Below are 26,705 nucleotides of genomic sequence, written 5' to 3'. Positions count from 1 at the left end.
CGTATTACCTTGCAACCACCACCACTGTCCAGCACGTCAGAGCGAATAATATCTTATAATCTTGATTTTGACTTTAAGCATACAAGGAAAATATCAGTATTCATAGAGGAGAAAAGCTGTGCTGACCAACACGACAGTTCAGGGGTGGATAACCTTCACAACTGGCGAACTCTCTTCCCTCTGCCCCAGCTCCCGCCACAGGTACCACCTCATTCCCCCATCCCTCCACCTCGAGGTCTCTTTATGTCATACAGCTGCACAACCACCACCACAGTCCAGCATATAGCAGATAAGAGACAAATAACGTTATATCTAATAATCTTGATGAAAACTCTAACCAGACAGGAACTATCGGTACTCACAGAGGATAACTGCTTAACCGCTCAGTCTCGTCATCATAAAGACGTCTTCGTCTGGTCATTAAGCTCCATCTACTATGAAACATACACACTTTTGACATATCTTACAAAACACGCCAACCGATGTATCAAGTGGCCATGTGAGTAACTGCACTTGCCATGATATTGACACTGATAACTATACTTTCTTTGCTACTAATAGATTCAGCTTCATATTAAAGATCGATGAAATAACATTACGGCAAATCATATTCAGTAAGACGACATATTTTCCCGGTATTACTGAGGTATTCCACAACTTCGTCTCACTGCCAACGTTTACATTACGAGCGTCAGTAATTCTGAAGACTCATCCCACCTCACTGAGCTTGATGGTACATACTAAGCGGAGAGTAAAATAATAGTCCTCTGTGATCGGGTAGGCCAGAGGCAAATGAAAACATATTCCATCCAAAACCAATGACAAGAAATGAACGCAGAGTCACGGCACTACCTCCATCATGCCTTACAACACACACTTGACATATCGAAGGCACGACTCGTTCAAAACTTGTTCGATAATCGCACCCTTGGAGGTTAACACTGTGCTTCGGTATCTACGCGCTAGACTTATAACAAATGGTGGATAACCATCTTTGCCCCCAGATCTAAAACCACGAACTTTGGGTATATCAGGCCGTCTATCTGTTAATGAAAACTCCCGAGGAACTTAGGGCAGAAAATATTTACATTTACAAGGTCTCTGTGGCCGGCGAGTGCCCTGAAATGTAACCTGGAGCCGCAGGGCAAGTTTAGAAGCACTGTTTTAAAGAGAAAAGTTGACAAAAATGCTCATTAGGCGTGCGTCTGGTACAGAACGGCGCAAACATCCTGTTAAACGTGGAATGTTAAGTCATTAGCTGTGTTGGCTCAGTTGCTTCAAACACTTTCAGCTGTGTCGTCATGACCTCTAACCCTCGCACCTACGATACAGACGCTCTGCTGTGTCGTCATGACCTCTGACCCTCGGCACCTACGATACAGACGCGCTGCTGTGTCGTCATGACCTCTGACCCTCGCACCTACGATACAGACGCGCTGCTGTGTCGTCATGACCTCTGACCCTCGCACCTACGATACAGACGCGCTGCTGTGTCGTTGCCTAGTACACATGTAATTCTATAACAACTCGGTGGACACCTGAGTATAGGTACTCAGTGCTTACATCATTCTCTTTGACGGTTATTCACTCACGTCTTATACCCACTCAGGAAACTGAGAGACAACAGATAACTCAATGAATGTAATACATGAAAGTGATGCACGAGAGTTCTAGGTAGAGGGTCTGATTTTTATCTTTCGGTTTGAAGTCACACCCGATGTACAGACGAAACACTAGACTGCACCCTCGTCTAGCGCCTCAACTCTCGCCATCCTGGGTAACTTAAGAGACCGAATGATCTTTTTTTTTTTTCATAAAGTAATTCTTAGATTCATACCAAAGCTCCAACTTTACAGTATAACTCTCAGACTCATACCAGAGTTCCACGTATACAATTCGACTCTCAGACTCATACCAGAGTTCCACGTATACAATGCGACTCTCAGACTCATACTAAAGTTCCACGTATACAGTGCGACTCTCAGACTCATACCAGAGTTCCACGTATACAATGCGACTCTCAGACTCGTACTAAAGTTCCACTTATACAGTGTAACTCTTAAATTCATACCAAAGTTCCTGCTTTCAGGTGAAACACATAAAACAATATCAACACACTTTTCTTTAAAAAAATTGTTAAACTAAATCAGAGAGACAGTAAAGTAAATATGACCAAGAACCACGGAAATGTTCTACGATTGATTCAGGACGACTCTAGTAACACCTTCCATCACCAGGATCATGTATGTCCCATACTCAGGTCGAGACCTGCGGACCTATATTCACTGAAGCAGAGCGCCTCAAGAAATAAATGACGCTTGAAATTAATTAAACAAAATGACTATGTTTGTTATCTAGAAGTTGGTACCCAACACGATTCTAAATGGCACGATTTTACAAAACAGAGGGGACCTCACACCCCATCGCCGCCCCCCAAACACGAACGGACTACTAATGTCATGACCAGAGAGGCTGTAACGGCTTAACACGCAACACTGCAAGAGCTGTCGACATGGTGCAGCCAGAAAAGACTTTAGAATAGAATAGTCGTCCCTATCATCAACCATAACACTGACGGCAGCTTTCTAGTTGGCTTGGGAGCACAAAAGAAATCTAAAGACTAATTTCGGGTTGGATCTTAAAGTAGGATGATGTTCGCTGCTGTTCAGTTATCATTTTTCGTCGTTTCCTTGACGTACTTCCACGTCAGGTGCGTCCCTGAGCCCCCTTGGCGAAGACATCCAACTGAACCTACAAAGTCAATCGCATTATTCGACATGATCCAGTGAAGTTCCTGTCCCGACCTTGGTATACGTCAAGGAAAGGTAACATTATTTACGATAACGTTCACATGGAGAAACAAAACAACTGCTCGAACGCATGGCAATCAAGGGAAACTGAATTACGACGTTTTCGATACTTCCCCCAGACACTCAAGCCACATCGCTTCATCAAATACGTCCTCCAGCGCCACATTACGCACCACTTCCACCACAACATTCCAGTTACCACCGCAAAGCAAGAACATTCAAAGGCATTACGATCACAGCTTCCAGAGAAATTTCGAAGCAGTCGTCCTGATATCGTCAGCTAAGCGAAGGCACAACATACGAGAAGCTCAGCACAACCAGGAAATGTGTGGATTCCCAAACGAAGCTCTGTGGATCTGGCGCAAGTTGCAAAAACCCATCTTGAGACAATTCTTAAAGAAATTAATGGAAAAAGATCAAAAAATGAGACAGATGGTGGTAGGAAAATTTATCCAGTCATGAAAGAACGAAGGTGAATCCTCATCATTCCTCTCAAGACCATAAATAAGGAAAGCAGTACAAAGCTAAGATATGGCTAAACTCACAGCTTAACTCTAACACGCCTCTATTTGTACGATGCCTGAGCCAATAACCATAACTTTGGCAGAGGTGATCCGCAGCGGGTGGGGGAGAGAAACGTTTCAAGAATCGTGGCTCAGCGAGTTTTCCTTTGCTTCATTGACGAAAACAAAAAAAATAAATACAGGCAATGGTATGACCACACTGATATACCCAGGACATGTTGGCAGTCACTATTTCAGCGTTTAACATTCTCAGTCTCTTGAAGAATGAAAATACTGCACACATCAAACCACCTCAGATGGTTTGTGTACACACTTCTCTGTCCAGGCAGTTCGAACATGTACACACCATATCTTCCCCTCTTGTTGGTCCAAGGCACTCCTTGTACTATCCATGACGGGTACATGTACCCAGTACGTCTCCCACTCTCCCAGTTAGCACAGGCAAACATCACAACATCGAGTTAATGCTTTTCACTGACGTGATGTGGATCAGCTGACAACGTTTACTATTCCGTTGAAGAAAATACACACACACACACACACACACACACACACACACACACACACACACACACACACACACACACCATCGCGAGATAACACCAAAACACACAAACGTACGAGTGATGACAATTGCGTGTTTGTGTGTATATGTTTTTGCCGACAAGTTTCGCTCACCTGTTATTTCACGGCGTCGCAAACTCCACAAAAGGCCGGCCATGTCCAATCTGAGACCCCTAATGGAATTCCGGGCTGAAAATGAACGAAATGAAACTTGTTTTTGGTGAAAGTGCGCAATAAAGTTGGCAAAAGGTAGAAAAAAAATGCGACAAGTGATGATAGCAGGCAATCTGGCATGGAGGGAAGCAGGGAGGAGCAGGGTGAGCCAGCGAGTGGCGAGGGGGAGCAAGTGAGTAAAGGCGAGGAGGGTGAGTATGTGGCGAGTTATTGTGAGTAGTGAGGTGCAGTGAGCGGCGAGGTAGAGCGAGGAGTGAGGTGGGGCAAGTAGCGAGACAGAATGAGTGGTAAGGATAAGCGAGTGATGTGACAGAATGAGGAGTGAGGTAGAGCAAGTGGTATGACAGAATGAGTAGTAAAGTGGAGTGAGTGGTGAGAGAATCAGTTGTAAGGTGGAGCGAGTGATGAGAGAGAAAGAACTAGACGGTGGAGAGAGTGGTGAAACTTACTGAGCAGTGAGACGAGGCAAGTGGTGAGAAGTACTGAAACGAAATGAAACACGAGATGGAGTGCATGGTGAGACGTAGTGTCTGATGCAGTGGAGTGAGTGATGAGGTGGAGCGAAGAGCGAAGTTGGGATAGTGGGAAATTGGCTCAGAGCTAAGGTAGCGTAAGAAATGATCTACTGCTAGTGATGAGGAGACTTAAATGGTAAAGTGAATTGAGTGGGGAGGGTAAGCAGGTGGTGAAGTAGAGTGAGCGAGTGGTGAGATGGAGTGAGAGAGTGGTGGTGAGGTTGGTGAGCGAATAAAGAAACAAGCCAACAGCGGACCTTGCACGACAGTCCTGACCGTGAAAGACATAAAAGTACACCAATTTTAGTTCTCTCTGTGTGTGTCTCACACTCCTGGCTTCACAGTCGAGCCACGTCTTGTCCTAGGCAATGCGGCAGCACTATATCCTGAAGGCCAGTGCATATTCCCCTGTCATCCCCAGCCTCCCAGGAAGCTGACTGTGTAGGCACAAGCCCTCCACAAACAGCAATTCCACGATCTCCCGGCCTGACTAATAGCTGCCCTTGTACCATCCCCCAACAGAATCATACAGTGTCCAACACTAAAGGCATCACGAGCCACAATTACGAAGCTAGAATGTACCATTAATCCATCTGAAACAAATTTACTGTTTCTCCACTCCGGTAAATTGCGGTATTCAGACTGTCCTACCGACTACGGCCACACTAAGTACTTACATAAACGTTCACCCGAACATTTCTCACCCGCACGTTTCTTCACTTTCTATCCTACTACCTTACTTTAGCCCCTCTACTACATGCACCACTGGGGACTTGCTTAAAAGCGTATCCATAACTTCAACACCCAGTTTATTATTTACGCTACACGCTCATGTTCACTCAGCGATTTATTTCTCGTCCATAAGACTATTACCATTTTCAATGCGTGTATGTTCTATCTTCCCCTCACGACACTGACCCATCGTGTATTCGTACATCACCGTCTCAAGCAATGCAGATCTTATAGGTGAAAGTTGATTGTCATCCTTCTTTTTCATGACTGATTAATTAGCAGGTATGAACATGAGTTGTACTGTATGCACCACACTACTCAAAGAAATCACTATAGAGCAAGTCGGTCCAGTTTCTTATGAAAGTAAACCACAAGGAAGTTCCTTCACCTTTTAACCATCTTTTTACTGTTGTTTTTCGTGAATATATGAGACACTACCTCAATCAGTCTTTACAATGACAGTCACAGGAAAGATTCTAGCTTGGAGAATCACTTCGGAAAACAACTACATGTCAGTTATCAGGAAATTTCACCCCTCCAAGCCGGGGGAACGCACCTACAAATTGCAGCGAGGAGGGTTGGGGGGGAAGGTGAGAATATTAGTTAGCAGTGCATGAACTGGGACACCCACAGAGCGTGGAGGTGTTACCACTGAGCAGCCAGGGGAGCTCGGCTAGTGAGGGATGTACACAATGTTGAGCCAGAAACAAGTCAAGGATGGTATAAACTTCCATACTTCCCTTCTTATTGACCGACGTGGCATGGGTATGACCTCAACAAATCCATGTTGCTTCAATGCTTTATATATATATATATATAATATATATATATATATATATATATATATATATATATATATATATATATATATATATATATATATATATATAAGGGAGCTGTGGTTTCGGTGCATTATTACATGACAGCTAGAGACAGAGTGTGAACGAATGGAGCCTTTGTTGTCTTTTCCTAGCGCTACCTCGCACACATGAGGAAAGAGGGGGTTGTTATTTCATGTGTCGCGAGGTGGCGATGGAAATGAATAAAGGCAGACAGTATGAATTATGTACATGTGTATAAACGTATATGTCTGTGTGTGTATATATTTATGCGTTGAGATGTATAGGTATGTATATTAGCGTGTGTGGACGTGTATGTATATACATGTGTATGTGGGTGGGTTGGGCCATTCTTTCGTCGTTTCCTTGCGCTACCTCGCTAACGCGGGAGACAGCGACAAAGCAAAATAAAATGAATAAATAAATAAATATATCATACAAACCTCCAACAGCCAGGATCGAACCCGGGACCCCTGTGCGCGAGGCAGGAATGCTATCCGATAGGCTATGGGCCTGACCCATAGCCTATCGGATAGCATTCCTGCCTCGCGCACAGGGGTCCCGGGTTCGATCCTGGCTGTTGGAGGTTTGTATGTTCTATGAAGGTGCGCGTTTCTGTGCACTTTATTCGTATAAATGAATATATATATATATATATATATATATATATATATATATATATATATATATATATATATATATATATATATATATATATTTTTTTTTTTTTTTTTTTTTTTTCAGACTATTTGCCATTTCCCGCGTTAGCGAGGTAGCGTTAAGAACAGAGAACTGGGCCACTGAGGGAATATCCTCACCTGGCCCCCTTCTCTGTTCCTTCTTTTGGAAAATTAAAAAAAAATTGAGAGGGGAGGATTTCCAGCCCCCCGCTCCCTCCCCTTTTAGTCGCCTTCTACGACACGCAGGGAATACGTGGGAAGTATTCTTTCTCCCCTATCCCCAGGGATATATATAACATATATACATGTATATATATATATACACACACACGTACATATTCATTCTTGCTCACCCTCATCCATTCCCGAAGCCACCCCGCCCCACAGGAAACAGCACAAATGCATGAAGGAAAAGAAAACAGACATTTACATTCTCCTCTCTTACCCCACATACTAGATTGCTCCTTCCCGTGTTAGCAAGGTAGTTCCAGAAACAGATGAAGAAAGGCCACATTCGCTCTCCAGCTATTACATGTAATGCATCACGTCCACAGCTCCCCATCCACAACCAGTCCCCAGAGACCCTTCCATGGTTTACACTGGATGCTCCACATGTCCTCGCACACTCCAATGACAGCACTCTGACCCCAGCATACTTTATTCGAGTTCACTCTATTCCATGCAAATCTTTCACCCTCCTGCATGTTCAGGCTCCAATCACTTTAAATCCCCCCCACTCCACATTTCCACCTCCAATCTGGTCCCCTGGTTCCTGTTCCCTCCAGTTCTGACACATACTTAAAAAAAAAAAAGAAAAAAAAGAGCTATGAGTCGTGAGGAATTTTCTCTCAAACGCTTTGTCATCTGTTCTTAATGCTAACTGACTCACAAAGGAAATGGCGAGTTTTCATAAAGAAAAAGTCTTATTTTCTTTCTTTCATCTATGTTCACCATTTCTCAAATCAGTGAGGTAGCATCAAGAACAAATGAATGAGCCTTAAACTTAGTCGCTGTCTCCCGCGTTAGTGAGGCATATATATATATATATATATATATATTGGAAAGGATCACAATTTTGCGCGTGATCAAGATATTCCTAAGAGTCCACGGGGAAAATGAAACACGATAAGTTCCCATGTGCACTTTCGTGTAATAATCACATCATCAGGGGAGACACAAGAGAGAAATAAGTCAGTTGATATACATCGAAGAGACGAAGCTAAGACGCCATTAGGTAAACATGTGATTGTCCATGGACAATCGCATGTTTACCTAATGGCTCCCCGTCTCACACCAGTAAAGGCAACGGGCCCAGATGACTGGCTCATGTCAGACAGTATTCTCTCGTTGGTGGTACCACTTCAGTCCCTAACAGGGGCAGCAAATGATGGAAAGCCCCACTTCCTAAGGATAAGGGTGGGGGCAGGAATATTGACGTATCTACGTAAGCAACACTCGAATCCCTTCTTAGACATGAACTGAGGAGCAGCGATCCTCAGACAGGAGACGGTGAGTAGCGATACTCAGACAGGAGCTGGGGGGAGCAGCTACCATCAACAATGAGCCGTGGATCAACGATCTTAGTAATGCCACAATACCTGATCAACATCCAGCACGATGCAGCAAGACTACCTATCAAACCGGCACATTCAAGGAAGTACAGTATACATGGGAGGCTGGCAGGTTATGCATGTTGATATATGTTTCCCTCTTTGCTCTTCTGTTAACGCTTGATGAGATCGGCAAGTCTGATGAGAAATAACTGCTGTCTAACGATATCACTGATCGAGAACTATAGATCGGCAAGGGTGTCTGTATGAACAGACTCACAGACACGGGTAACACTATCATCCCCCAGGTCAACGGACTACGAAGAATAAGAACAAAGAAGTTGGTCACATACGACCCACCGATTATCAAAAATACGGTCCATAAGGTGACTGAGATGGCAGTGGTAGAACACAACTTCAACATTGCCGGTGTGGGATACAGGTGATTGGATGAGTGGTTGTCTGGGCTTGAGGCCTATCAACTGCCAAGGTCATTGAAGCTGTTAGCTTCAAGCTACATGTACCAATAGCAAATTTTTTCAACACCTTCTTCCAGTGTCCAGGATGAACCCGGGAGCAAATACATGCAATATGCATGGAGTGGAGAGCAGGTTAAAGCGTCCGCATGACCACTTTTTATTCTATACTTTTCCCAGTGGAGAAACACATTCACTTTCCCCTTCACTGCATACGAGTGTGCATGTTGTATCTAATCATACGAGTTAAGAATACCTTTTGCTGAGAAAGGCACTGGTCGCTCGGCTTTAACAATGTCCAGTAATGGGAGGAATGAGAAAAATAGATATTTTATGACTGTGTTTTATATATATATAGGTTTCTCTCCCCAGGCAGAACAACCAAGAATTTGACAATGAGGAACAGATCAACACGTAAGCTTGAAATATATGGGCTACATCACTGTTAAGACTGATGATGAAGTAATGAGGGATAATAATGATAATAATGTTTCCCATCCAAAAGAAGTATGAAATGAATGTCTTCTTCCTGTCGTGAGAAATCCTTCACTACCAAAGAGAAAGGAACTATATATGAGCTGACTTTGTCGTTAGTTCACTGTGTCGTGAGCTGACTGTATCGTAAGCTGCCTGTCTCGTGGGTTGACTGCATCGTGAGCTGACTACCTCGTGGGCTGACTGCCTCATGCTCACATCAAATCAACAATTAACAGATTCTTGCCGGCGGGAAAATTCTAATTTCTACGTTACAGGAAGGTCGCTAAAATGCTTTACTTATTTCCTTCAACACCTGCGATGAGTCTGCAAAATCCAAGTAATTATTCAGCACCGGTCATTTATTCTTTAACTGAGACTGCACTGGCAGCTAAGGATATATATATATATATATATATATATATATATATATATATATATATATATATATATATATATATATATACTTTGTATATATGTATACACTTGCGTGTGTGGACGTGTATGTATATACATGTGTATGTGGGTGGGTTGGGCCATTCTTTCGTCTGTTTCCTTGCGCTACCTCGCTAACGCGGGAGACAGCGACAAATCAAAATAAAAAAGAATAATAAATATTTTGTCGTTGTCTCCCGCGTTAGCGAGGTAGCGCAAGGAAACAAACGAAAGAATGGCCCTATCCACCCACATACACATGTATATACGTAAACGCCCACACACCCACATATACATACCTATACATTTCAACGTATACATACATATACATACACAGAAGACATATACATATATACTCATGTACATAATCATACTTGCTACCTTCATCCATTCCCGTCGCCACTCCGCCACATATTATATATATATTTATATATATATATATATATATATATATATATATATATATATATATATATATATATATATATATTCATTTATCATACTTTGTCGCTGTCTCCCGCGTTAGCGAGGTAGCGCAAAGAAACAGACGAAAGAATGGCCAAACCCATCCACATACACATGTATATACATACACGTCCACACACGCAAGTTTACATACCTATACATTTCAACATATACATATATATACATACACAGACATATACATATATACACATGTAAATAATTCATACCTGTAAGGCTTGTGTACGAGTAGGAAGAGAGGAAAGTGATTGGTTCTCAGTGAATGTCGGTTTGCGGCAGGGGTGTGTGATGTCTCCATGGTTGTTTAATTTGTTTAGGGATGGGGTTGTTAGGGAGGTGAATGCAAGAGTTTTGGAGAGAGGGACAAGTATGCAGTGTTTTGTGGATGAGAGGGCTTGGGAAGTGAGTCAGTTGTTGTTCGCTGATGATACAGCGCTGGTGGCTCATTCGGGTGAGAAACTGCTGAAGCCGGTGACTGAGTTTGGTAAAGTGTGTGAAAGAAGAAAGCTGAGAGTAAATGTGAACAAGAGCAAGGTTATTAGGTACAATAGGGTGGAGGGACAAGTCAATTGGGAGGTAAGTTTGAATGGAGAAAAACTGGAGGAAGTGAAATATTTTAGATATCTGGGAGTGGATTTGGCAGCGGATGGAACCATGGAAGCGGAAGTGAGTCACAGGATTGGGGAGGGGGCGAAACTTCTGGGAGCGTTGAAGAATGTGTGGAAGGCGAGATTATCTCGGAGAGTAAAAATGGGTGTTTGAAGGAATAGTGGTTCCAACAATGTTATATGGATGCGAGGCGTGGGCTATAGATAAGGTTATGCGGAGGAGGGTGGATGTGTTGGAAATGAGATGTTTGAGGACAATATGTGGTGTGAGGTAGTTTGATAGAGTAAGTAATGAAAAGTTGAGAGAGATGTGTGGTAATAAAAAGAGTGTGGTTGAGAGGGCAGAAGAGGATGTATTGAAATGGTTTGGTCACATGGAGAGAATGAGTGAGGAAAGACTGACAAAGAAAATTTAGGTGTCAGAGGTGGAGGGAACGAGAAGTGAGAGACCAAATTGGAGGTAGAAGGATGGAATGAAAAATATTCTGAGCGACCGGGGCCTGAACATGCAGGAGGGTGCAAGGCGTGCAAGGAATAAAGTGAATTGGAACGATGTGGTATACCGGGGTCGACGTGCTGTCATTGGATTGAACCAGGGCATGTGAAGCGTCTGGGGTAAACCATGGAAAGTTTTGTGGGGCATGGATGTGGAAAGGGAGCTGTGGTTTCGGTGCATTATTACATGACAACTAGAGATTGAGTGTGAAAGAATGGGGGCTTTGTTGTCTTTTCCCAGCGCTACCTCGCACACATGAGGGGGGAGGGGGTTGTTATTCCATGTGTGGCGAGGTGGCGATGGGAATGAATAAAGGCAGACAGTATGAATTATGTACATGTGTATATATGTATATGTCTGTGAGTGTATATATATGTGTACATTGAGATGTATAGGTATGTATACTTGCGTGCGTGGACGTGTATGTATGTACATGTGTATGTGGGTGGGTTGGGCCATTCTTTCGTCTGTTTCCTTGCGCTACCTCGCTAACGCGGGAGACAGCGACAAAGCAAAATAATAAAAAAAAAAAATATATATATATATATATATATATATATATATATATATATAAATATATATATATATATATATATATATATATATATATATATATATATATATATATATATATAAATATATATATATATATATATATATATATAAATATATATATATATATATATATATATATATATATATATATATATTTTTTTTTTTTTTCTTTCAAACTATTCGCCATTTCCCGCGTTAGCGAGGTAGCGTTAAGAACAGAGGACTGGGCCTTTGAGGGAATATCCTCACCTGACCCCCTTCTCTGTTCCTTCTTTTAGAAAAAAAAAAAATATATATATATATATATATATATCAAGCCTGAGCCAGGTACCCATTTTATCGACCAATCTCTATGGGTGTGGATAAACAGCAGGGTTGATTGTGGACCAACTGACGTAACCAGGATTCGAACGGATGCGCTCGACCCTGGGCAGCCCGTGAATGCTACTCTATGCTACGTGAACACCAGCGAGTTACGACATGCATGAAACACGTAGTGGGAGTTTTGCACGTGACTAAGGTGCTTCCTCGCAGTCGTCCTTTATTGTTTCTAAAGTGTAATCATAACCTCCTATAAACAAATGATCATCAAAACTTACAGTTACGGATTATATCTGGTTTTGTGATCGTTCCCAGAATTCCTCACTCCTATTCATCTACGCCCAATCATTCTCTCGCTACATGCCAAACAGACGGACCCATACCTAGTCCACAGAAGGTGTCATAATCACTGCAAACCTCACATCCTTCACTGCCGCGGGACTGATCAAAATACTCCAAGATAACTCTCCACGAAGATCTAGTTCTTACAGTACTGAAGCAGTGGACCTCTGACTGCGTCACACCGAACAAAGTAACTTGACTGTTGCGCCGTAGAAGAGAAAGAATTCAGTACAAAGTTGAGGAGAAACAGAGAAGAGAGAAAGAGGATTATACTTACATAAAAATTGTGCTGCACTGATGAATTTGTAAGAGATCACACATATGCACATTACTGATGTGAATGAATAAATCAGACCAGTCAAAAGCATGGAAGGGTTCGCGACACCTGACCTCACATGTCTCCGAAAATCATAATGAAATCCATAATGCATAACAGATCTAGGATATCCCCTAAGTAGAGACGGAGGCATGGAGCAACAAGGATAACACAAGACACCCCTACCGTCCTTGTGGCGGGGGATACGAAAGCAAACAAATAAATCCATATGAAAATAGGACAAACAAAAAACAATTACAGTACAAATGTGAAATAGGAACGTTACATATTTCCTCAGAATATGTGAGTGGGTTGGGCCATTCTTTCGTCTGTTTCCTTGCGCTACCTCGCTAACGCGGGAGACAGCGACAAAGCAAAATAAATAAATAAAATGTTTTACAAAAAGTAAAGACACTATAAGAGAACTGTTATACCAGCAGCTACGGTACAACTGATGTATCGTATCTTATAACGTAGACCTGTGTGTTAGTACTCGCTTCCCTGAGGCATCTTGGGTTCTAAAGAGATCAGAAGCTCCAACTTTCACCACAAGTCTCGAACAAACTTAGGTTCCTTAACCACTGCTTATCACAGACAGACATGTCATCAGTACATGGCAGGTATCTTGATATTCATACCCTAAATAACTTGTAATATGAACTGAAAATCTTGTGGTTTATGAAATATCTGTGACTTCCTCTGTACATTAAACCGGTCAACAGTCTCTCCTCCAGCAACGGCATTACAGTGTTAACAGCTGCTGACAAAATAACAACCGTCCTAAACATGAAGGGGGAGTTGACACAGACATGTCCATAAAGACATACATTCATAGTAAGGAGACTTTACATCATAGAGAACCTTATCAACGATGCCTGGATATAATCTGCCTTGAAACCTACTTTCCTTCTTTTTTCCTATCTGTTGTTTCTGACCTTAGCTAATGTGGCGTCAGGAAAGAAGCCTTCTAGGAAAATTCTTCGATTTGCTTCCTCTTCTGCTCCTACCTTCAGACGGTAATGATTCATGAGGGAGGGATTTGCAGCTTCCACACCACCCTCCTCCATTGCTCCTCCCGCCACTCTTCATCGCCTAGTACGATACCCATGAGATATGTGGGTACTATTCTCACTCCCCTAACCTAAGGGATAGCAAAAATATCTAATTCGTTAAAAAATGGGACTTTGTTACACTCGTAACTTCTTTACCCTTACTACACTCCCATTTTCTCTTTATCCCCCTTCATCTCCATTATTCTTTAGTGATTTCGTGACAACTATACTTTTCGTTTCTTACGCTACTTCAGCACGCCATGACATGCTACCATTACGTCACCACTTAAACATCCCGTGACTTTTCAACTAATTACGAGTTTGGAAAGTGGAATCAGAAAGCAATGCTTTAAGAAATTGGTCTCATGCACTGTATACAGGTTTAGAGAAACACAAGAAAAATTTCTATAGGTATTGCCTATATGAAATAGAAAATGAGTACTTTGATCTATAAAAGAAAACGATATTTTAGAGGACTATCTATAATAAGTGTTTCTCAAACTAGAAATGGAACACAATATGTTTTGAATAAAATCAACCAATAAGAAATCAAAAGGCTTAATAGCAACTTTTCATGGGAATCTATCACAGCTATAATAAAAGGAGGTCAACGTAATTCTATCACATTCAAAATTGACGAAGGGAAGTCATGCTTTTGATAACTTAGAACCATTGGAAATAGTAATTATAATCTGTGTGTTATCCGAGTTAAAAATACTGGAATGTGTTCACAATTTATGCATTTTGCCAAAAAATAAATCAATCTCCCCTATATGATCTTAGAATTATCGATAACAACTGAAGGATTTTTTTATATCTTCGGGAATAATTTGACGTTGACGGTGTTAACAACACTGGAGGTCAAAAGGCCTAAAGAGCCAGTTATTAATCGAATAACCAACCGTTCGCTCACCAGACGACAACCAAATCTGTCTATCTCCGTATCTATCTGTGTATCTACCTGTCTATCAGGCTAAATATGTATCACCAGCCTCTGGGACGGAGAAGGTGCTGGTCTGAAGTAGCACACTTCCTCAACTCATGCCCAGTAAGTCGAAATACGGACCACCACATTATAAACGTCCTGTTTCCTTTTAACTTTGCACTATGTTGAAACCTCAAGCGAGACCAACGTCTCTTTTCATGTTTCATGAATCCTTACTTCGAATGCTTTTGAAGTACCCGATCCCCTGTCTTTACTCAAGTACCTTCTGAGACAAACCCTGATCAATTTTGTCACTACACATGGCCATCTTCCCCGAGGTCTGCTTGTACATACCCTCTTCCGTATAGCTCGACCAGCCTGTCATCTCCCAAAGCCTTTATGATAATTTCTTCATACCACATTATGGCTCACACCACATCATATCTCGCACCACATCATACCTCACTCCACAGCATACCCTCACACCAAACCATTCTCTCACACCACATCGCACCTCACACCTTACCATATATCACACATCATATCCCCACATCTTATCATAGCCTCACACCACATCATACCTCAGACCACAACATATCTCACACCACATCATACCTCACTCCACAAGCATACCCTCACATCTTATACCCTCACACCACATTGTACCTCACATCCTATCATATCTCACACCACATCATACCTCACTCCACAACATACCTATTACATCTTATCATACCCTCACACCACATTGTACTTCACCCCCCTATCATACCTCACAACACAGCATAACCCCCACATTTTATCATACACTCACATCACACTGTACGTCACACTGCATCATACCCCACCCCACATCAAACCCTCACACCACATTATACCCCTCTCACATACCATTCTCAAATCTTTATCTCTCCTGTCAGTTCTAAATATACCATGCAAAATGTATCAGCCTCTCCTGATCTTACAAATGTACCTATTCAGTCTTACAGGCCCTTGGGTTTCACATGCATACGTGCATCAGCGATGGAACATGAGTTCTTCCATACAAGCTTTATGTACTCTTCCAGTTTCAATTATCATTCCCATTCATCAGAAGCTCCACTACACACACACACACACACACACACACACACACACACACACACACACATCTTCTCCTATGTAAGACTCATTCAACTTTATCCCTCACACTACCAACCTTACTGAAGGTCACTCCAAAATGTTGAAACTCATTCACAACGTCAAATTCTACACCATGCAAATTAACCTGACATCGTGTGATCTCTCATATCCCTTGATAAAAGATTTGCTTTTATTCTCATACACTCCCACCATTCTCCCCCTACCTACATCACGCCCGAGGCTCCTAAACATGCGTACCTAAGGTGTCTTGAAGAATGACAGTGTAACATTCACCAAGTGTATGATATTCACCGACCTCAAGTGGGCTTGTTGTCAACTTCACGAACATGAAACAACTGTCAGTTATATAGACTCACTATTTATCCTGCCTCCGGTAAATGACACATAGCCTACGATCGGCAGTGACCATGTGGTTTTTAACTTTTCCATCGTACGGTAGAGTGTGTCGAGACTTATGGGGATTCAGGGTGAAATTGCTTTTGTGGGAGAGAGGGACAAAGAGAGGGGGAATACTTGTACACTGGGGAGGAGGGGATGTGCCTGTGCATTGTGGGAAGGAAAATCGTGATCCTACATTTCACAGTCCATTTGCCCCTAAAAGACCATAACTTTTGCTGCACATTATGTAAGTCTTCCTTTCCCTATTCCCAAGACTTTGTACATTAAGAATACTACCCTCATTACACCAGTCAGCTCAATCATTAAATATCCTTACAGTCTGCGTCCACTGTAGGAGGACCTGTGATTGAACATGTTTAACCGCAATGGACCGAGGATGGTCTGCAATCAACCTATGTGGACGCCTTTTACCCACCGGGGGAGTGCACCCAGATAATGTCTTCTTGCTCCAAAGTAGACGCCTACCCCTGCTCCCGCGCGCAACGCAGCCTCGAGGTGTCCACGGCCGCTGTGCCAGACCCATTCACAAAGTCGCACACTTTTTTCCACTACTGCAGGATAATGGCCCAGTCATCAACTCCTAACCACAACTGCCAAGTGGTGACATTAACGCAGACCCTGGTACACCAGTATACTTCTGACCACAATGCCAAACTCCCACCACCAAAATGAACGACTGCATCAGATCCTCCAACTGTATACAAGGGCACCACTTCTACCGCACATCACTGTCATCCATGAATGTCTACTCACAGCACAGGGCACGTAGCAACCACTCTGACAGTAACTCCCATAACCCCCTTACAAACCCCCACACCCCCTGCACAAACACTCAACAAAAACACACAACACTCAGTCTCTCTTGTTCACAAATAAACCCTAATGCTCGACAGAACCCCAGCGACAAACTAAACATCCTAAAACTTAACGCCAACAGAAACAAATACAGAAATACTCGACCAAATCCGAGACCACAGATCCGAGACTCGTATCCACCTTTCTACCATTATGCTGACGTAAGAGAAGACAGACAACAGGAACAAAGAGAAGGACTCATAAGACTTGGCCACCAAACCATGTCATTCTCCAACACCACTGACACTACAAGGCAGCTCACAGCACCCTAGAAATATAATCAATAAGAACAAAACTTCACAGAAATAACAACATGATCAGTTCTCATACCATCCTCTTCCACATGTCTCACTAGAAACACCTAACCAGCATCCTCAGCACTAACTCTGTCGAGATTTCAGTGCCCATCATCCCACTTGGCTCAGCACTGACACACAAGATCCCAAACGTGAACTTCTCATAGATTATTATCTGTGACTTCTCAATATCCTCAACCCACCGTCTCCAGCGGCCAACCGCGCCATACAACACCTGCTCACGAGCACTTAAAGACACGGACCGCCTGGAGCACGCTGCACCAACTGACCTTTAACGACTTACCCATCCTGATAACACTCCATCCGGACTATCCCGTCCACTGGTCAGCCTTGGTACAGTATTCAGAAACAAAGATCCAGCGTCAGTATAAATGATTTTTCATCTATAAATCATGTACTCTCAAACTTCATCATCATCATCTCCAACCCAGCCAGTAAAAAAAGACATTCCACAACGACATAGAAAGTAATAAACCCCAAACTTCTGATGAATTACACTCCTGATACAACAAAAAACCAGCCCCGACTAAAATCAAACAGCATATTCACACTCTATACAACACCATCACCAATCTCATCTCTGAAAGGCAAGCTGCCAACTAGCGCTCCTTCCTCACCACGATGAACGACAAGCCCCAAAGCAACCGACTTTGGCGCACCCCCTCCCTCTCATGAAGCACTTCTGACCCATTCCCTTTCATAGAGAACACGAGCATACTCATGAAAGACTACTCGAAAATCAGCCACAAACCAACCACACCCTGATGCATGAAAGTCATGAAAACCTACATAACATCTGCCCAGACTACTACCCACCGACCCTCACATCCACCAATATAAGCAATGCAAGTAAAACCTTAAACTCTCCTGCACCAGGCCCTGACAACAATAAACTTTCCTGCACCAAGCCCTGACAACATTTAGCTCTCCTGCACCAGGCCCTGACAACATTTAGCTCTCTTGCACCAGGCCTTTACTACATTAAGCTCTCCTGCAACAGGCTCTGACAACACAAGCTCTCTTGCACCAGGTCTGACAACATATCAAACTTTCGCGTAAAATATTTTCGCCAACTTACAATCCAAGCACTTACTGAAATCTTCACGATTCTTGGGTACACAACAAAATCCCTGACACCTGAAAAATTTCTGATATAATACCAATCCTAAAACCCTCCAAACCACCCAACTCCCCCTTCCCCTACCGCCCTCTATCACTTTAGTCTTCAGTATCCAAACTCTGTGGATAACTGATCCACAACAGAATGAAGCAAATATCACACACTCATCTACACACCACGGCTTCAGACCCAACCACTCCACCTCCACTCTACACACTGACCTCATGCAGCGCATTCTAGATGGCTTCAACCAACCAAAACACACGTCCAGCAATACACAGACATGAACAAAGCATTTGGCATTGTGCCCAAGCACATCCCCACACAAACGACACTTGACACTGCCCACCGCAACAATGAGAAAAAGTGGTCGGCCAATTTCATAATCAGCCTCCATTTCAGAGTTAATCGCTGTGGCTTCACATCTAAAAACCTTTCACCTTTAAATTAGAGCTCCCCAACCAGCCGTTCTTTGTCTAAACCTCTCGCATCTCCTGCGCGACCTCCCATTACTTCCAGAAAACCATAAAAATGATGGTTGTCCGAAATGCAGACGACCTCACAATCACACCACAACACCCTAACACCACAGGAACAACAACAAACATGCAGCATTATAGTGCAGAACTGGAACAATGACTCACCCAGAGGAGAATATCTGCATTTCCACACGTCTTCAGTCACTCCTTTCACACCAGACAGGCAAGAATTCAGCTCACACACTGAACAAAACACCGCCAATTCTAGGCATTACATACGACACACACGTCATTCACTCCCCAAACTAATAACATCGACACAAAAGCAACACACACACTGAATGCCCTCAGAACACTAACTGGCATAATATCTGGACAAGAGAAAGAATCCCTCAACATCCTCAACAAATAATAATTCATCAACTTCCCTCTAGACTACACCTCATCTGCCCGGTCTTCCATCCTCTCAAAAGACAATAAAACAAATCTGTAACTCATACGAAACAGGGCACTCATAACAAACACTTACACAATGACACAATGATCGTCTCAATACAATTCCACCTTATTATGCGAGGCACTCAATTCTTTGAAAAAAAAAAAAAAGAAAAAAAAAAAACGCCCACCGAAACAACTCCATAACTAACCACCAACTACCAAGTAGAAAATAAAAAGTTCATCCCTGCCTTATACTTCAGCAACCCCTGCTTACAGATCCCCTTACCCGCAGCAAACGTAACACTGACCAAACACATACACTGAAATTACCCGCCAAGCACTAAACAACCACCCTCCCAACTTAATCTTCGACACCACCTTACTAGACATCCATCCATCAGAAACCATAGCCCCACACTAACATGATTTACAATTTCCCATCTTCTTTCCGGACGTCACCCATCCCTACTATACGAAAAGAACCGATTCAAGGCAACCCTTCAGGTCCACGATGCAACAAGTACGAAGAAGACACCAAACTCTTAATATCAGATGCCTACATTTTATGACCTTTGATCCTGCCCGGCACGTCGTGGATGAGGCCCTGAGTGCGGCATGAGGTTACAACTCGTGTGGAGAGTCACTCTGGGCGATGTCTGTACCACTGCCTCCACCTCGGTATTAGTGACGTTATCAAAGTACAAAGTACAAGCTTCCGAGACAATGCAAAACTGGGCAATGAGAAGTAGCACAGGAACTCCAGAAAGAATCAAAAGGAAAAATGAATGCCTACAACAAACTTCCAGCAAATAATGGAAAAAATTTAACCTCTTACTTCCTTCATAGTGGTTAAGATATCCAAGAGAGTTAAGGACGCGTCTTCCAGACAGTCCTGGTCGAAAGGACATGGCAGTAATATGATGAGACCTGATGAAAGAAAAGTGCGACAGTCTCAGGTCCCTGCAAGTTTACACTGACCTACGTGATGCAAGACCAGATCTCCCAGTCTTAGGATTTCTACCCAGGGACCCGAGGGGCTTTTCCAGTTTCAGATCTACAATTGTTCCTGCTACCCACTAGCAATTCTCTTTCAACTGCATTACAGTTAAGATGTTCTACCTATCATCCACCATAACATTCCTCCATACTCAGTGGTTTATGAATACAACGCAATTCAAATAGCAATAGACCACTGGGTCCTTCCGAGGCTGTATATAATAGTGGAAGAGATCAGAAACTCAAAGATTAGTGTGATAAGATTTAGATGGCATACAGATAATTCAATGGCATACAGATAATTCAAAAATAATATTAATTCAAAGATAATAATTTGCATATTGTCATCTGCTCTCTCAACCACATTCTTTGTATTACCACACATCTTTTACCCTTTCATTACTTACTAGATCAAACCACCTCACACCGCATATTGTCCTCACACATTTCATTTCAAACACATCCACCTTCCTCCACAAAAGACTTGTTCATAGCTCCTGCCTCGCATCCATATGATATTGGCGTGACTACTATTCCTTCAAACATACCCATTTTTGTTCTCCCAGATAACGTTCTCTCTTTCCACACATTCTTCAGCGCTCCCAGAACCTTTGCCCTCTTCCCCACCCTATGACAAATTACGACTTCCATGGTTCCATTCCCTGTCAAGTCCACTCTCAGGTATCTAAAGCGCTTCACTTCCTCCAATTCTTCTCCAGCTAAACTCACACTCCTACTAACCTGTCCCTCAAGTCTGCTAACCCTAATAACTTTGTTTTTCTTTCACATTCACTCCAAACTTTCTCCCCTGAAACACTTTGCCAAACTCAGTCAACAACTTTTGCAGTTTCTCACTCGAGTCTGCCACCAGGCGAACAACTGACTCACTTCCCGGTTCTCTCATCCTTTCCACTGACGGCATACTCGCCTCTTTCTCCAAGACCCTTGCATTTATCTCCCTTACCATCCCATCCATAAACAAATTGAATACTCATGGTGGCATCAAACAACCCTGCCGCAGACAAACCATTCACTCCCATCTCTTCCTACTCGTACACATGCCTTACACCCTTGATAAAATCTCACTACTAGGAACTTTTGTACCATATCGCATATTCTCATTCTTCTGCAAAGCATCTATATCAACCCTACCGTATGTTTTTTCCAAATGCATGCATGCATGAATGCATGAATCCATCTGTTTTTCTAAGTATCTTTCACAAGCATTCTTTACAGCAACATCTGATCCACACATCCTCTACCTCTTCTGAAACCACAATGTTCCTCCCCACTCTGATCTTCTGCACATTCCTTCACCCTCTTAATCAATACCCTGCTGTACAACTTACCAGGTATACTCGACAAACTTATACCCCTGAAATTTCTACAGTGGCACTATACATGCATTCCGCCAGTCCTCAAGCACCTCACCATGATCCATACACACAATGAAAATCTTACTCAAGCAATCAACAACGCAGTCATTCCTTTCTCAATTAATTCAATTGCAATACCATCTACTCCAACCGCTTTGTTACATCTCAACTTACGCAAAGCTTTCACTAACTCTTCCCTCTTTACCAAACCACTTTCCATGACTCACTCCGCATGTCACCGCGACCAAAACACCTTACATCTGCCATTCTATCATCAAACACATTCAACAACCCTTCAAAATACTCAATCCATCTCCTCCTCACTTCATTATCACCTGCTATCACTTCCCCTTTTGCCACCTTTACCGATGTTCCCATTTGTACTCTTGACTTTCGCACATTATTTACCTCCTTCTAAAACATCTTTTTCTATATAAAGTTTACCGATACTCGCTCACTCCAACTCTCATTTGCCCTTTTTTCAACCCCTGCACCTTCCTCTCGAATTCCTGCTGCTTTCTCTTCAATATTCCCCAATTATTTGCACTACTTCCCTGTAAGTAACAACCAAACGCCTCACTTTTCTATTTCACTAGCAGCTTTACTCCTTTATCCCACCACTCACTAACCTAATCAAACTGCCCACCTCCCACCATGCGCATGCCACATCCATTTCTTGCACATGCCAGCAATGCTTCCCTAAATACCTCCCATTTCTCACCCATTCCTCTTGCTTATTTACGATCACCTTTTGCAGTTCTGAACTCGGTCCCCCGTAATATCTCTTTACACAAGTCGCTTTTCCAATCTCATTTACTTTCACCACTCTTCTCACTAACCATGTTTCCCCTTTTTCGCAAATCTTTACAAATCTTCATCCTCGCCTCCACAAGACAGTGCTCAGGCATCCCACCAACTGTTCTTCTGAGCGCATTTACATCCAAACATCTCCCTTTTACACGCCTATCAATCAAAATGTAATCTAATAATGCCCGTTGACCAGATTCCTTACTCATATACGTGTACTTGTGTTTATCCCTCTTACCAGGTATTCGCAATCACCAGTCCTTTCCATTCATAACACTGAATACCCCATGTCTCACAGATATACCCTCAACTGCCACATTAATCACCTTAGCATTTAAATCACCCATCACTAATACTCGGTCTCTTACATCAAGACTGCTGACAAACTCACTCAACTGCTCCCAAAACGCTTGTCTCTCATGGTCTTTCTTCTCATGGATAGGGGCATATTATTACACCAATCCACTTACGGTATTACCCACTCATCCTATCCATAAGTTCAACCACTGTAGCACACCCCGTTCAATCCTCATTCATGCTCACCTTCCTACCACACCTCTCTCTGATGCTATCATTCTTTACAATGGTCAACGCTCCCCATACCAAGTATTGACCTAGAGCATTTGCTTTCCATCAGTCCTCCTTCCCATGTTTTTTTTTCCAATACTGATAATAATAATAATAATAATAATAATAATAATCATAATAATAATGAAAATAATGATGATAACAATAATTATAATAATAATGATAATAATAATGATAATAATAATAATAATAATAATAATAATAATAATAATAATAATGATAATAATAATAATAATAATAATAATAATTCAATGCTTTACATTAAGTACAAGTTTCTGAAGCATATTGGCACGTTTAATCCACAGCGGCTGTGAAAAGCTGATTGTAGTGTATACATAGTTCGAGGAACATCACACGAAAATAAAGTACACAAAATAGCATTAGACACCACACTAACATGATATGACTATTCTTTACTTGAGATCAAAATCTTCAGGAGTTAGATTCAAATATAAACTATCACGTCACGAATTACTAGTTACCTATTACCATGTCGATATAACATTATGTAAAACTTTCCCGTTCTTACCGTTGTATAACAAGAGAGTAATTATACACCAACAGTATTATATATAAAGTGAAGTCTAGGCTACAGTTGTACATGGGTGCCAAGTCCATGTCTTACACAAACCTAATCTAGCAGAGATAATTTGATTTAATGAAATTGCTAACGTTTAATGTGGTTGGTCTTCTTTAGGTTAGATGGGGTTAGTATAGGTTGTTAAAGCAAGTTCACTGGTAAACGTTGCAATATCAACAACCTTGTGGCTAATGTTGGTTAAGCTTACCTTGGCTGGATAACGTTGGACGAAAAATATATATATATATACGTCTTAGCGTTTCCTACGGTATGACAAACTTTTCCGTTTCATTTTCAAACTAAGCAAACTGTGCTGCACCACACGTCAGAGGCGCATATTTCTTTATTTACCTTTCAAAGGAAAATAGATTTATAATAAAAATGTATATTGCTAAAGAAAATATGAGACTCTAGGATGGAAACAACTTGTAATGCCGTATCACAGGACGTCAGGATTGGATGTGAATCAAGCTAACCAAATCTAAAAGCTCTGTTCTCTTTGGTGTCGTTGTAATACATCTAATTGTCGGCAAAATAGTCCTTGCCCTACGTCAGGGAGTGGAACCTGATCAAGTGGTTAGTTTGCCGAGTTCGCTCTGTGATATTAAAAGAAGGCTACGCATGTGTATCATAATGAAATTCCAGGAAAAAAGTCACAATCGAGCGTTTAAATATTACTTTTGAATTACTTTGATGAAGTACCATCAACACAATCATTTTCTTCATAGGTTTAAATGAACTGTTTATCTTTACCATAGTGAAATGCGTTACTAAAGCAGGTTCTTAAGAAAAATAACGATAAGCTACGAAAGCAAATGAGTACTGCGGTGAAATAACTAAATTTACTTCTACAGGAAAAATGGTTACCATAAGAAGGTTCTATATTCTCACAAAAAATTACACTTCCTAGGGAACGTTTCCGCACATAATGCTCGATTCAAAAGCAATTAAATAGTTTGACGAGTTAATAGAAACATGATATATGATCATAGGTACATAATACAGGCGCATTCAAATGTGTGGTGCCTCAGAAACCACACCTGAAATTAACCTCTGACGAATCTATGATGCTCACCGAAACCAACTGGGGGATTGACACTTAAGATAATGCATAAAAACCTATTATTCTTACCTAACCTAGCCTGGGGGCTGACGCTTACCTCTTACAATAATGCATATGAACTCATGATTCTCACCTAGGCTATTACGGATATTGACACGAGTTATTGCTCATGAACATACGATTCTCATCTAAATTACATATTACGATAATGAATATGAACTTATAATCTTCACATCTAACCTAGCATTCAAATACGGGAGAAATTCCTCACTGTAACACACATCCTCTGATGTTCCAGTATCATAAATAATTGGGATGCTAATGGGAGGAACAAGAATGTGGGTAAACGTTCATATTGTTATTGTAACCCATCTTGTTTATCTTACAACGGATTAGATCCATCAAATCCTAACCCAAATCGTCATAGATTGTTACAGGAGGGCTTCAGGGTTGGGCTAGTTAGTTGGACTTTAAGCCTAGCCACTGAATGATCATTAAGTTCGTCAACATCTAATTACTTTTAAACTAGTCATCAAACATTTCCGACAGACATTACATATAATTCTAAGGCTAAACACATGGTCCATATTAATGGTCATCCCTATCAAAACTATATGTAAAGATATTCTTACCTAATTAGAGCGTAAACAACCTTAACAAGCCGATTATGGCTTGAGGCGTGAGGCCCTTGATGTATATTCTTACTCCGAGGGAACGACATTGCAGTCAATTTTACATCTGTTGATAATGACTGCCTTTAACAGCCACCTGCACTGTTCACAACGAACTTTCACAGGGTATTTTAGTCTTATAAGAATATTCTAAGTCTGACACTAAATATAAACATAAACAATGAATCGTCTTAGCACAAATAAGTGTTCGGCACTCCACTCCAGATGTCCAAATTCTTGTATGAGGTTTGAATATACAAACTTGGGACGCACTGATAACACATCACTCACTCATGCAAGAGTTACGGCTAATGTGACCTGTGGTCGTTACGGTCGAGGAATATATACCAAAGAAGCGTAACAGAGGTACTATTCCTAGTATGCCGAACGACGAACCCATCTACAAGGCAGATCACAGAAAACGGTAAATTTCCTCTACCGAAGAAAAAAAGCCACCTGCTTAGGGATAACTGCATGATACGCGAAATGTTAAACAACTCTATATATATATATATATATATATATATATATATATATATATATATATATATATATATATATATATATATATATATATATATATATATATATATACATATATATATATATGTATACTCTGGATAATATATACACCTTATCCTCGGTCTTCTTTTTATTGTGTTCCACTTACCATTGACTGAAAATTATCTTTCATCTAACCTTTTGATATCTCGCGTGTGAACGAAAAATCAATGTGCAATCAATTATTTTTAAGCTACGAATAGAAGCTGATAATCTTTATAAAAATCATCTTTTACGCACGGTTCTGCGTGTAATTAATGTTAATTTTCCTTTACAGCAATTTGATATACGTTCATGTAATTTTCCATACAGACATTTAGTGGTAAGCGCTTCAGTATGCCAGTAAAAGTCAGTTGCTCTAACTTTAATGACACCTCAGAGGTGATCTTGGCAATCGGAGATTACCTGTAGTTTTGTGATGGCTATAAGTTTTGATATAAA

At 41.6% G+C, this 26,705-nt stretch overlaps 1 protein-coding gene across 1 annotated transcript in view; it reads right to left on the bottom strand.

Moving 5' to 3' along the window:
- LOC139762445 (extracellular serine/threonine protein CG31145) overlaps positions 1-25,988 on the bottom strand; it is a 1,101,583-nt gene extending 1,075,595 nt beyond the window's left edge. The window contains exon 1 of the mRNA XM_071687351.1: positions 25,665-25,988. The gene's annotated coding sequence lies outside the window, so the exon portion shown is untranslated. The remainder of the gene's footprint in view (positions 1-25,664) is intronic.
- Between the last annotated feature and the right edge of the window lie 717 nt (positions 25,989-26,705).

Source organism: Panulirus ornatus, chromosome 3, assembly GCF_036320965.1.
Source record: "Panulirus ornatus isolate Po-2019 chromosome 3, ASM3632096v1, whole genome shotgun sequence".
Taxonomy (NCBI): domain Eukaryota; kingdom Metazoa; phylum Arthropoda; class Malacostraca; order Decapoda; family Palinuridae; genus Panulirus; species Panulirus ornatus.
Note: the sequence above shows the minus strand (reverse complement) of the source record. Positions and strands in the feature narration are given on the sequence as shown.